Raw genomic sequence first — 13,020 nt, forward strand, 5'->3', positions numbered from 1 at the left:
GTGCTGGATCAAAGTGAAGTTTCCTGAATGTGATTTTTATATCTTATTTACACAGGAGGATGTCCCTTTTCTTAAGCAAGAAGAGGAAGTTTCACTTAACGAGGAAGATAAAGCAAATGTGGGAAAATGTTTAAAATTAATGAATTACAGTAAAGAGTACATAGGTATTCACTGCACAGTTTTTGCAACTTTGCTGGAAGTTTGCATTTTTCAAAATAAAAGGTTGGAAAACTTGCAGTCGTTTTCTCATATCACGATGGCATGTGTGTAACGAAAGCAGTGCAAAGCTAGGGCAAACTTTTTATTTATTCAACATATTTCCCGACGGCTTCCTACCTACCAGATGGGTAGATCCACAGCACATACAATGGAGCAGCCAAAGAGCCCGGATCTCGTGGGATTTACACTCTTCCTCTTCGGGTCTGAGCTTTCTCCACTGTTGAATGAGTGAGGGTGGCAGTGACTTAGAGGGTTGGCCTTGGTGGCAACATAGGGTCCCTTTCTGCACGAAACGCTATCGTTTTAGGTCTGTGAATTTATTTGCTTTGAATAGATATGATAGAGTGGCTAATTTCTTCCATTTAGTATTTTATAGAAAATATTGTAATGAATAGAAAAACACTAACCCACAATGCTTACATACAGGGCATAAAGAAAATAGCGGTTCTGGTTTTTGTCTTAATACAAACCCACAGCAAGGCAGCATTAAAGCATTTATTAAGAACATGCTAAGCTGTGAGTTTGCTTTGTTTTTCCCTTCCAAGATTATTAAGAAAAATATCTACTTCCAATACAAGAAAAGGTATTCTTTACACTGTCTTCCTTTGCAGACCCTGTAGTCTTATCAAAGCTGTCTAAATCCAAAAGAGAAATTGCATCACTATTAATGGTTATGCGTTGCCCCAAAGAGATAGTAAAATACAAGTTTTAATTCAAAGCTAAATTTAAAAGTAGTAGCTAAAGATAACTTTTATGTACCTTTAGCTGTATGCCTATTCAATCGGATCAAAAATTTTATTAAAAACACATAAGATTTTTTGAAAAACACCATAAAAATGTGTCTGTATAACTGGTGGTGGGCCAGAACATACTTCTCTAGACACTGCATGAAATTCTTTTTTTTTTTTTTGCGGTACGCAGGCCTCTCACTGTTGTGGCCTCTCCCGTTGCGGAGCACAGGCTCCAGACGCGCAGGCTCAGCGGCCATGGCTCACGGGCCCAGCCGCTCCGCGGCATGTGGGATCTTCCCGGACCGGGGCACGAACCCACGTCCCCTGCATCGGCAGGCGGACTCTCAACCACTGCGCCACCAGGGAAGCGCTTATTTCACGTTTCGCAGTCTTCCGTGGTGATGAGTGGTTATCTGCTGCTGATGCTACTTGTGCAAGCGTGGTAGATAACACTAATTCAGAACCTCTAGATTCTCCCTGGGTTTGGCTTTGTCATTGAATTCCCCATTCTTTTGTTTGTGAGCATGGTGATGGGAGAAAGCTGAGGATGGATCTTTGGCCAAAGGCATCGGCTCTGCAAACCAAGGGCATGAGCGGGGGAAGCAGGAGGAAGGAAAGTGGGAGGGTCTGTGTTTTTATTGAGCTACTTAGAGAGTTAATAACAAAGAAGCAAGCAGAGGTCGCTGCGGGGGAAGGATGCTGGGCTTTGGTTTCAGACAGGGGCGATGCAGGCAAACGCTGGGGTAGGGGCGGCATTTCCTTGCCAGGCAAAGAGGGAGTTCAAATTTACTACAAGTCGCCACAGGAGAGGGAGGTGACGGTGAAATACTTTTTAAACGAGCGGAGAGGAAGAAAAGGCAACAATGTTCACCCTAAAGTCGAAGAGACATCGATGAGGTGGTGTCAGAGCCCTGCAAGCGAGAGCAACCAAAATTACCTATTTTATTTTTACTTTTACTGTTCAAAACCATTCTATTAAAGTATAGTTGGTTTACAGTGTTGTGGGAAATCATCATTTTTAAATGTCACAGAAGAGAGGAACACGTGAGCAAATAAAAATAAGAGGCTTTTTAAAATTGTATTCTTTATCAAGTAAAGGATAGGCAGGACGGGAGAGACCTTGCTGGCCTTCTTTCCTTTCTGTGTTTCACTCTCTTTTTTCCCTTTGCCCTGAGGCCCTATGCGGAAGCAACTAAAGGTTGTGAGCTAGAAAGAAGAGGAAGTGAAACTGAAAGGAACGTCAAGAAAATTTCTGGTTGTGCCTGAGCCTTGGTTAAATCACGGTGCAGGTAAAATATGGCTTTGTAGGGCCTCTTTCTCTCTCTCGAGTTTCCTTCCAGCGCTTTCCCCCCCAGGGCACCCATGTCCCCCTGCCCAGGTGCATTATTGGCCCCCCGCAGGCAGTCTGTTCCCAAACTGAAATCAGTCAAAGACTCTGCGCCTGGAAGTCCAGTGACTGACTGACAGGACACTGACATGTAACCTCCAGGAATGCTGTGGAAAGATGCTAAGAAGAAGAAAGGAAGGGCGGCTGGCAAGAGCAGTAAGGGCGATGAGGTAAGTCAGGAGCGCCTGGATTTTAACAGACTGAACCTGAAGCTGTGATTAACCCCAGGGAGATCTCTCAAAGGGAGAAATGCATACGTCGTCGTAAGATTGACCCTCTCCCTGAAATCTTTAATTGGCTGCTTGGGGAAGTCTCCCTAGGACTTTCGTTTACATCTCTTGAAATTTCTTAGTTTGTTTCCATATAAGACTAGTTTCAACTTAGAGTCCTGAGTTTCCAAGAAAATACTTGTGACTCGTGCATGTTAATGGTTAGAGGTTATATACTTGTAAAATGTTACCGTGGCGCTCCTAAAAGGCTCTGAGATACACGCAATTCCTCAGTTCTGTCAGGAGATGGTGCCATTTATACGCAACAATGCATATTCTCCAGTTTATGATTTAATATAATCAGTTCTAATAATTTCTCAAAAGTGTTCATATGAACCAATAATTAGGCTTCGTGCTTTACTGAATTTGAATGCTTTCAGCAATCATTTCTTCTCGAGGAAATATTCTCTGTTGCTTCATTTTATCATTTTCTTTGATCACTATTTCTGTTTAAAACAGTTTCATCTGTGATTTAGAAAGAAACTTCAACAAGGAAGAGACGTCTTTGTCCCCACAGATTTCACTCCAGCTGCATTTGGATTCAAAGTGAGGTGAAGAGAGGTAGAGTTAAAAACTAAGGAGACGATCTCGGGTGAGTCTCCTGAGATTCAATTAGCCTGGTCAATTAGAGGTGATTCTAAAACCACAAGTATTCGTAGAGGTTGTCCCTCTAATTCTGAGAAAATGGTTGCCTTAATTATGTTTTCTGGCTTCACTCTACCATAGCTTCTCCCAAGTCCATAAATGCCCATAGCTGGTTCCGCCGGCGTTTTTGGTTTGCAGATTATGTGCTTTATGGGGCAAAACATAGCGACACAAACATTGAAACTGCCGCACGTTTCACAGCCTCGACTGCTGTATTTTATACCAAGGCCACAACATGAGTGGCTGTTGGTGAAAATTGGTTAGACCTCAAGGACTCCTGCTTGCTGACATTGGGGATGGAGCAGACTGAGAAAGCAGAAACCCAGGCTGAGAAAGGTGTAAAATCCTCAGAACAGTTACAATTTTCATCTCTAAAAGCGAGAAATTAGCAAAGGACACGGGGGTTATATTTTTCATTGGGGAAATTTGACCTCCAATATTCCTTGGATATAAGTCATACAGCTTCTGCTACTTAGGAAAAAGTCATTCATATGAGGAAGTCGAATATATGTAGCTTCAAAATATTCCTATATGCTAGAACCTGTTTTTTGTTTTATTTTGTTCGGTTTGGTTTGGTCTGATTCCTATTTATCACGTGCCCACAATTTTTATTTTAAAATACAGCAAGACTTGTTCGATGTTCCTCAGAATGCTTCTGTAAAGATCAGTATTCAATGCAAGGGCCACTTGTAATAATTCCATAAGAAGTATTATTGGGAAAGTAAGAAGTTTCCTGCTTTGTAGGCTGCTAGGCTCTTTATTAAACCAGTTCTAATCTTCCTCACAGTAATACATCCCCTTGTTTCTTCACCATTCATCTAAAACAAGACTTTTGAAAACTCATTTGAAACCCTAGCAAAAGATAGAGAACACTCCAGGAAAGCCAACACAGTTGTCAAAGGGTAGATTTGTATTAAACGAACTGATTTTTGTGTGTTTGTTTTTTTGCGGTACGCGGGCCTCTCACTGTTGTGGCCTCTCCCGTTGCGGAGCACAGGCTCCGGACGCGCAGGCTCAGTGGCCATGGCTCCCGCGCCGCGGCATGTGGGATCTTCCCGGACCGGGGCACGAACCCGTGTCCCCTGCATCGGCAGGCGGACTCTCAACCACTGTGCCACCAGGAAAGTCCAAGAATTTCTTATTTCTAACAAAGATCTGGATCCAGTGACTCCATGAATTCAAGGGTAACGCCTTTGTTTTATATTGTCTCCTCTGATGTATTTATACTAAAATGTAAATGAAATATAAATACCACTTGTTAAGGGGGCAGTGATTGAACTTGTTAACCACTGTTTTAAACATTGAAAGTGAAATGATAAAATTTTAAAAAGCTCTGTCCTCCCCACCGTGAAGTAACCCTCTTGTCTGCGTATCCTGTGCTAATCTTCATTTCAGACCACACTGAAGTTAGGGGATTATGTACGATGGGAACACATAATTCCAGCTGCCCTGTTCCCTGTGAAGAAACAGAATACCCTGCTGCCATTTCCCATTCTGCTTTTCCGAGTCAAAAAGCTTTGAAACATCTTTCCAAGAAGTTGAATCAAAGCCAGCAATATATCAGGTAATCGTTTTAGTCTTGTAAATTATTTGCAATTAGCATACATATTTTCTTTACTTTCAGAGGCTCAGGAAATGAAATTCTGATCAGTCACAGGAAGCCACAGCTTACAGCAATGAATGGTCAGCGAAAGCTTAGAATTTGAAACACAGAAAAGATCGTGTCTTTCGATCCTTTAATTTAATTTAGTGAAAAGTAAAATGAGGTCTGTCTGAGTAATTTGCTTATGACCTTGCATTTTTGGCCCAACTGGGGAACAATGCTGACTAATATCACTTAGTGTGAAAGCGTGAAATTCCTTACCTGTATATTGTACAGTCTGAGTCTTCTAATAGCTGTATTAGGGGGAATACAAATTAGTCTCATTTTACAGATGAGGGAACTGAAGTTACGGCATTTCAAGTAACTGTCCTGTGAAGGTCCTTAGTGGTGCACAAAGCATTTATGCCCCAAACCTATGCCTCTGGTCTCCATATATTTCCACAGAGACATATCACTACAGTTTTGATGGACTGGAGATTATACTAGGTCTCTTTCTGCTACATCACACTATCCGTCGGGACTTACAAATCAAACTTCGTAAAAAGCTCTTTTTTAAAAAATCAGGGAGCAAATGTAGCATTTCTCTTTGTATCTTATTTATACTTTTAAGCTGAGGGCCTGAAATAACAACATAGTACATTTGGTGTTTGTACTTATACGTATTATAATAAAGTAAATTCACTAAATAAAAGCTGATTTACTTCTGGACAGCCAAGTATCTAACTTTGAAAGAATGTTTTGATTCCAGTTTTAAACTGGTGTTTATTTTAATGAAACAAACAAACAAAAAACATGCTCCCTGTGTAAATGCCTAGACAATAAAGCGATCTTTCAAATCAGGAAGAAAACGTCTTTTCTTTAAGACAGGGTGGAGAGGATAGCACTTCAAACGCTTGGCAGATAAACGATCGAAAGCTGGAAGATTTGCAGCTATATCTCTGTGAGCACTTCTGTCTACAATCTAGATGTCTCTGTATTTCATTTTAATATGGGAAACTGATGTACTTATAGTGTTATTCCTATTATACTTAAATGTGCCTGAGAAGAGCACTTCGTGTGACATTTTGGCTGGAAGGGATCTTCTAGGTTTCCTATTTGGCCTGCAGAGAATGTAGGCACCATTTTGGAGACATACCGGTGAACCAGAAAAGAAACCCCTTGTTATACGAGGCAACCTTAGCGAACATGGCTGGGTTTTTTCTCCTAAACCTTGTATTATTGTAAGTAGGTATGCGATCAACCTTATCGTGTAACTGACACATAGGGACCTTGCACGCTTGTGACCAGCAGAGGCCAGTATCAGGAAGGCTAAGGCAAGGGCCTGAACAAGTACAGCTGGACTCAGGGGCGCCCAAATCCTAGACAGAGCCGGGGTTAGGATCACACATATAATTAAAAAACCGGTTTGTGCACAGGGACCAGAAATCAGAGTAGTAAATCAGAAAACGCACATATAGTTTGTCAGGAAAGCAGATACAGGATCTCAGCATCAGTAGGATTGAAAACACCCCTAATTTAATTACAAAGCCTGTATGTTTCTTCTTGGGGCACAAACCAGCCCCAGACTATGAGCAGTACAGAGCCCCACGTGGCAATTGCCGGACTCTATTACGAAGCTGATAAGAAGCTTAGCCTAACTGAAGCAGGCGATGGGGAAGTGAATCGTGGCTGCGTTTAGTCCAATTTCATTAGCAAAACAAGATTTTCTGTTTTAATTGAACAAATTTTCAAGTAAAACGTGTATAAAGTGGTTTGCTTTATGCAAAACAAATCTATTCCCCTTAATCCAGCACTCAGACCCAAGCACGTGAAAGCATCTTTTCAGTGTTTAGTAAATGCAATAAACACTCTGTTTTTTCTTTGATCTTCTTAGCCTCATTAAAATCCAGATTTTATTTCATAATTGCGCCTCTCCTGACATAAACAAATATTCCTGGGCTTAAGTCCTGAATGATGTCGCCATCACCATGAGGTGTAGATTCAACGAGACCCAAATTAGTGGGCAAGTCACACACCGCAGAGAAGCTGAGTAAACCTCGGGACATTTTTGTAGGGGACGAATTTATCTTCTCGCAAAAACACAAATGGATAATGCTGGGAATGGCTATGAGTTTTGTGCTCGGGAAACTACACAGTGTTATCGGTTTACATGCAAATTACGAGCACAGTGGAGCACAGAAAGATTGCAATATTACTAAAATTTCTGGACTTCCAAAATAACTTTATTACTTCCTTCACTTTGGCAACCGGTTCATTGTTTGCAAATATTACAATACCCCCCTGATTAGCTATTTAAACACAGTACATTCTCCTGTTACCCAGGGTTAAACCAATGGAAATTAATTAAACATATTAATGATATATTTTGAATTAATTATATTTGGGAATCTTGATTTCTAAACAGTAAACCATAAAGAGAGTGATTTACAGCCATGCTTCTTAGATATACTAAAGATATCACATGATTCCGGGAAACATTGCTAATGGGATCTATTTATTTTTTAACTTTTTATTCTATATTGGACTATATAGTTGATTTACAATGCTGTGTTAGTTCCACGTGTACAGCAAAGTGATTCAATTATACATATATCTATTCTTTTTCAAATTCTTTTCCCATTTAGTTATTACACAATAGGATATATTCTTAATGAAATTATTGCTGTGTCTCAAAACCATCAAGTTTCCACCTCAGCTTATAAAACAGGTTAATGTGCACTTATCTATTCATTCCTGGCTTTCAGTTTTGACTTGTTCCCTTACTTGTCCGTTTCACAAATAGGTCATGAGTGCCTAGTGTGTGTCAGGATTCCAGGGTGCCCTAAAAACTAGAGATAACTCCGTGCACAAAAGACAGAAGCCTGCCTTGCTGCACTCACTCCCCGTGGAGTGAAGATGGACAGTAAATCCGTGAGGGCGTGTCAGTTGTGCTGAGTGCCGGAGAGGAAAGGGGCAGAAAAAGAGGCTGGAGGAGCCAGGTAGGGTCAGAGGGAGGGTTGCTCTCAGCCTGAAGGTTTGTGATCAAGTAAGATCTTCCTGTGAAGGTGACAGCTGAGCAGACCCAAGCCAGTGGGTCTCAGACTTTTCAGTGTGGAGGTCCCTTTGCATTCTCATAAATCACTGAGGGGTCCAACGAGCTTTTCTTCATGTGGGTTTTAAGTAACAATATTTGCCATATTACAAAAGTAAGGTGTGAATTTTTTATTTTTTGATTCATTTAAAACAATAATGAACGTGCTATACGGTGAGGTAAAGAAAAGTTTTTTTAATAAACAGTGACTATTTTCCAAAAAAAAAAAATTTAGGAAGAGGAGTGGTGTTATTTTAGGATGTTGTAGGTTTCTTTGGTGTCTGGCTTAAGAGAGGAGAGCTGGACTCTCATTTTTGCATTTAGTCTGTTGGTTTATGTCATTTGGTTGGAGAACACAAAGAAAACCTTGCGTCGAACAGAAGCACTGCCCGAAAAGAGGCATATTTTAATAGTCTTTATGGGTAATTGTGACACTTTTCTTTGATTACACATCAAAACTCAACAAAAGTAGCTTCTCGCGTGTTAACTGTACTACATGTCTGTGGTTGCCCCACAGGACTGGGGTCAACTCTCCACTGAACATTTGGTGAGGCTGCTGGGGTTTACACTGCCACACGTGCATCAAGAGGGTATGAAAAATGTACTTACTGCTCACGTAATGACACTTTCTGGGAAGAGTAGTGCAAGCTCCCAGGCAGAACCTCTCCTGGTTGGAGAGAACGAGGAAAGGCAGCTGGCTTTACCTGTCCTTGTGGTTTTGAGGTAGGACGTGCACGAGCGATCCCAGATGAGGGTCAGAGTCTGTGTGCTTGAACTTTCCCAGGTGCCGAAGCAGGAAGCGCATGGCCTTCTCATTAGCTGAGCTCTCTGGGGACAAGAAAAGGGCAGGCTGACATTTGGAAGCTGTGAGCACTGAAATGTCAAAACGTCTCAGTGAACTTTTCGTACTCAATTGTGTTGATATTCATTGATATCGCACTTTGGATCTCTTTCTCATGCATGATTTGGACATGAGAAGAATTCTCTGGGCTATGCAGATTTTCCAAATATTGATCCACTCTATTATATAATGCACATTTCAATTTAATACTGTTACTTATCCTGCCACAAATGTCTTTAAAAGTTGAGCTGTCAAGCTCATCATAGCAGACATAAATTTTCCAAGGTTCTCACTTTAGCGTAAAAGTTAAGCTTGAAATTTATGTTGACTGCCAGTCTCATCTGTTATTTTTTTGGTGCAACAGCTCGTTTTGTTCATTATGAACAAACGTCCATTTTGTTCATCATGAAAATGTCCCCCAAATTTCATAGTCTGAAGGACCGTAGCTCGTCAGTCGCTCCTTCAAGTGAAAACGATGTACCGCTTCGAAAGTGGCTACTGCAGCTTTCTGGAAATACAATCGTAGTGGAAATGTCAAATAACACGTTAGTACTTTATGAAAATAATTTTGACTCTGTGAACCTCCCTAAAAGATAACGGGGACCCCTAGGGGTCTGCAACCACACTTTGAAAACTGCTGACCTAAAGGCAATGTAAGAGTTGGCCTCGATATTCATGGGGAAAGGACGTTTCAGGAGGGAAAACCACACGCAGAGGAAGGGCCTAGGCCAACAGCACGCCTCGTGTGTGGGTAGAATAGCTTGGAACTGGATGTGTCAACAGGCAGAGTAGGTGATGGCCAAGGATGGCCCGGGCGTGGGTCGCTGGCAGACAGAAATCTCTCAGGGCCACAGAGGGTTTTCCTTGGCGTATTCTGGGACGTCTCTGGGGAGTTTGGAGCAGGGGAGTGATTGATCTGCAAGTTGCACAAGTATTATGTTGGTTCTTGTGTGAAGAGCAAAGAGTGAGTATCTATTGAGATGGAGTACACCAAAGTCAGAAGCAGAAGGACCAACCAGAAAGCAACTGGAAAAATCCAGGTGAGTGATGATGACAGCTTAGGCACAGGTGGTAGCAGTGAGTGGGTGAGAGGTTGGAATCTGGGCATATTTGAAGATAAAACAAATATTTATTGATGAACTGGCTGTGCAGTGTTATTGCATTAAAATGGGGAAATATCAAGAGTTTGGCTTGGAATATTTGAAATACCTATCGAACAGCCAAGCAGAAATACCAAGAGGTAATTCAATGTACTAATGAAGTTCAAGGTGGAATCTGAGCTGGAGATGGTGAGGGTTCACAAGTTATTTAAAAATATTGTTTAGCTACTCTGGTCACATATAACGACTTGCAGAATATATTAAGAAAGCAGAGTCTCTGCCCTAATATATTAAGAATGTCAGGTAAATGACTACCATTCATTAAACACCCAGTATATGCAGGGTCTGTGCCAGTTCTGTCCATACGTAGTTTAATTGCTTCTTGCCAGTCTAAAAGCCCAGCCACAGACGGAGCGCCGAGACTCAGGAAAACGGTGTGCATCCTCCGGGACCCTGTAGGTCACATGGGACGGGACCAAGACTTGAAGTAAAATTAGACTCACACTCAATGTTTGTAAATAATATACTCAGCGGAGATTTACATCTAATGTCTTTTTCCAGTTTCTCAGCAATAGAGCATAGAAAAAGTACTGGGTCACGGGGAAAATTCTTTTCCCTAAATAGCAACAAGATGAGAATGCCTTCCAAGCAAAGCTATTGTGATTAGTACTGAAAACAGTGGCGTGTCTAATTCAACACTAAACAACATCTGAACCAAAAATACATATTACCTTTGTCAACTAGGAATTAAACGTAGGCCTGAGGATCTTCAGCTCAATTCACTCTGTTGGGATTCCCAGGGACAATCTTGTGAACATTGAAATAAACCGCAGTGACTTAAACTATAAAATAACCCAGCAGCAAAAAGCAGTGAGTGTGTCTGAGTTACTTGGTAAGTGTTTTTTCGTGTTCCTCAATTTAGAAAAAATTACGTCAGTGTTTCTTTCCTTTCGCATTTAAGGTTTAGCCTATCAGTGGAGGAAAGGGATCCATAGGGCTTGTCATTCGCCTGCCGCGTAAATCTGACATCTTTCCAGCCCCGTGAGTCGCCTGCAGCAGACTCACAGGGGTGCTCACGAGTAAAGGCCGGGGCTCATCATGTCCTAGTCACACTCAGCATCTCCTTCCCCTCAGACGTGCCCCAACCCACGTCGGGGCCGAATGTCAGCGACGAAGACGTCTGCACAGAACTCCAGGCAGATTGGGCTGCAAAGAGCCTGAACAAACCTGAACTTATTGGTAAGTGCTGAGCACCCTACGTTCCTTCCGTCCTTGGCTGATGTAATTGCTGACTTCCTGGATCTCACCGCCTACTCGAGGAGGTCGTGGAGGAGACAGAAGAGGGCATCGGGGTCAGGCAGAGTGAGCGCAGTCAGGCCCTGGCAGCTGAGCCCCTGAACGGGGAGGAAACACACAAATTCCTCAGCGCTCACAAAACAGCATCGTCCTAGGCACGGCCCAGGCAAGGAGCAAAAGATTAATAACGCACCTATTTAAGAAGGCAGTGCTACAGCAGTGAAATCCATAAAGACAAACGAAGGTGGTGGGTACACGGGGCTGGGGGAGGGGCGAAGAGCTAGTGCTTCACGGGGACGGAGTTTCCGCTGGGGAAGATGAGAAGGTTCTGGAGACAATGGTGGCGACAGTTTTACAACAATGGCTCTGTGCTTCATGCCTCAGAGCTGTACACTTAAGACTGGTCCACATGGCAACTTTTATGTTATACCCATGTTACCACAAAAAAGCACGAACAATAAGGACACATAGATGTTTAGAATTTCTTAAAAAGAAGGCAGTACTGCGTTAATATATTGTCGTATAACGAAATACTGCAAAAAGAAATCGTTTGGACACTTGAGGTCACAATGGCTTGGAAATTTGTTTCTGGAAAGTATCATTATCCAGTAATGCCGCCCTAATGTCCAATTTCTGTTCTCCATTCAGCACTCAGAACTGAAGTTGTACTCGTCTAGGCGGTTTCATGAATTTGCTGAGATTTAACATCCTCCAAAGTCTTCGAGTTATATTTCTGGAAATGGATTTTATGTTTGCCTTTTCTCTCTTTCTTCTGAGAGAATATTACGACATATTAATTGCTGTTGCATTACTTATACCAAACAATATGATACCATTAACTCTTATTCATATATCAGTTACTATTAACTAATTAGCTTCAAATAATTTAAAAATTAGTAACGTTTAACTTGCTTTTCATGAAAAAACATGATTTATTCACTTTCTTTATTGGTTTTATACCAGCAGATCTTGGACGTCTGCTGGGCCTATTTTGTGGGCCAGCGTGATTACGATTACAGAAATCACTGAGTATCTATTCGCCAGTTTCTACTGGGTATGCATTTTGTTCTTGCTGGAGATCCCTGAAATGAGCCGGGGGGCTGCTGCACCTCAGATTCATCTAGGGAACAAAACCAGCGCACAGGAATGCTGATGTCCACTTAGGACAAAATCTTCTGCTGTTCTTTTCATGATACCTTCAGATTGACTCGGGACTAACTCACTACTTTGTGACTTTATGTTATAGTTCTGGGGGTTCTGTAAAATCCATTGTAGATGCTATCTCTTTATCTTCATCTCTGTCTGTGTCTGTATTCAAGTATATATATTAATTTATATATAAAAAAAGAAACAGGCACTGCCTTGTTTTTTGGGGGTTTCTTTTCCACCGTGGAATTCCCTGCACCTAGAACAGTAGCAATTACGTAGAAAGCATTTTGGAAATATTTTTTAATGAATGAAAGCTTGAGTAATGGAAAAAGACATACTTTAGGGCTAACTGTATAAATCAGACCTGATAAATAAACTATATTTGAGGAAAGAAGATACTTGTTTATTCAGGAAATAATACATATAATCTGTTCTTTATAAAATTCTGAATTTTTTCATTTTCAGGAAAATTCAACATGATTTATTCTCTTTTATCCGGAGAGTTCAATTTTATAACTAACTTTTGGAGGGGTAGGATCTCTATTTCCTACACAGGTGGAGACTTACAATAAATCTGTTTGAAAGTAAAGTTAGATTTGTAGTATGTTGGGAGAACACAGCGTTTACCATTTCCTCCAATACCTCCACATACTTCTTTAATCTAAGGAGGAAATTCAAGACTTGCAGTGTTCTCATTGCCCCTCGGGTGA

General features: G+C 41.4%; 1 long non-coding RNA gene across 2 annotated transcripts; it reads left to right on the plus strand.

The window, feature by feature from the left end:
- Positions 1-4,297: 4,297 nt before the first annotated feature.
- LOC116753810 lies at positions 4,298-12,771 on the plus strand. 2 transcript variants are annotated; one of them, XR_004349874.1, is made up of 4 exons: positions 4,298-4,435; positions 4,647-4,815; positions 10,827-11,104; positions 12,125-12,771. It is a non-coding gene; the product is annotated as an uncharacterized LOC116753810 (long non-coding RNA). The 2 variants fall into 2 exon arrangements; XR_004349875.1 differs by having other exon boundaries at positions 12,128-12,771.
- Positions 12,772-13,020: the final 249 nt, after the last annotated feature.

This window comes from Phocoena sinus, chromosome 5, assembly GCF_008692025.1.
Source record: "Phocoena sinus isolate mPhoSin1 chromosome 5, mPhoSin1.pri, whole genome shotgun sequence".
NCBI lineage: Eukaryota > Metazoa > Chordata > Mammalia > Artiodactyla > Phocoenidae > Phocoena > Phocoena sinus.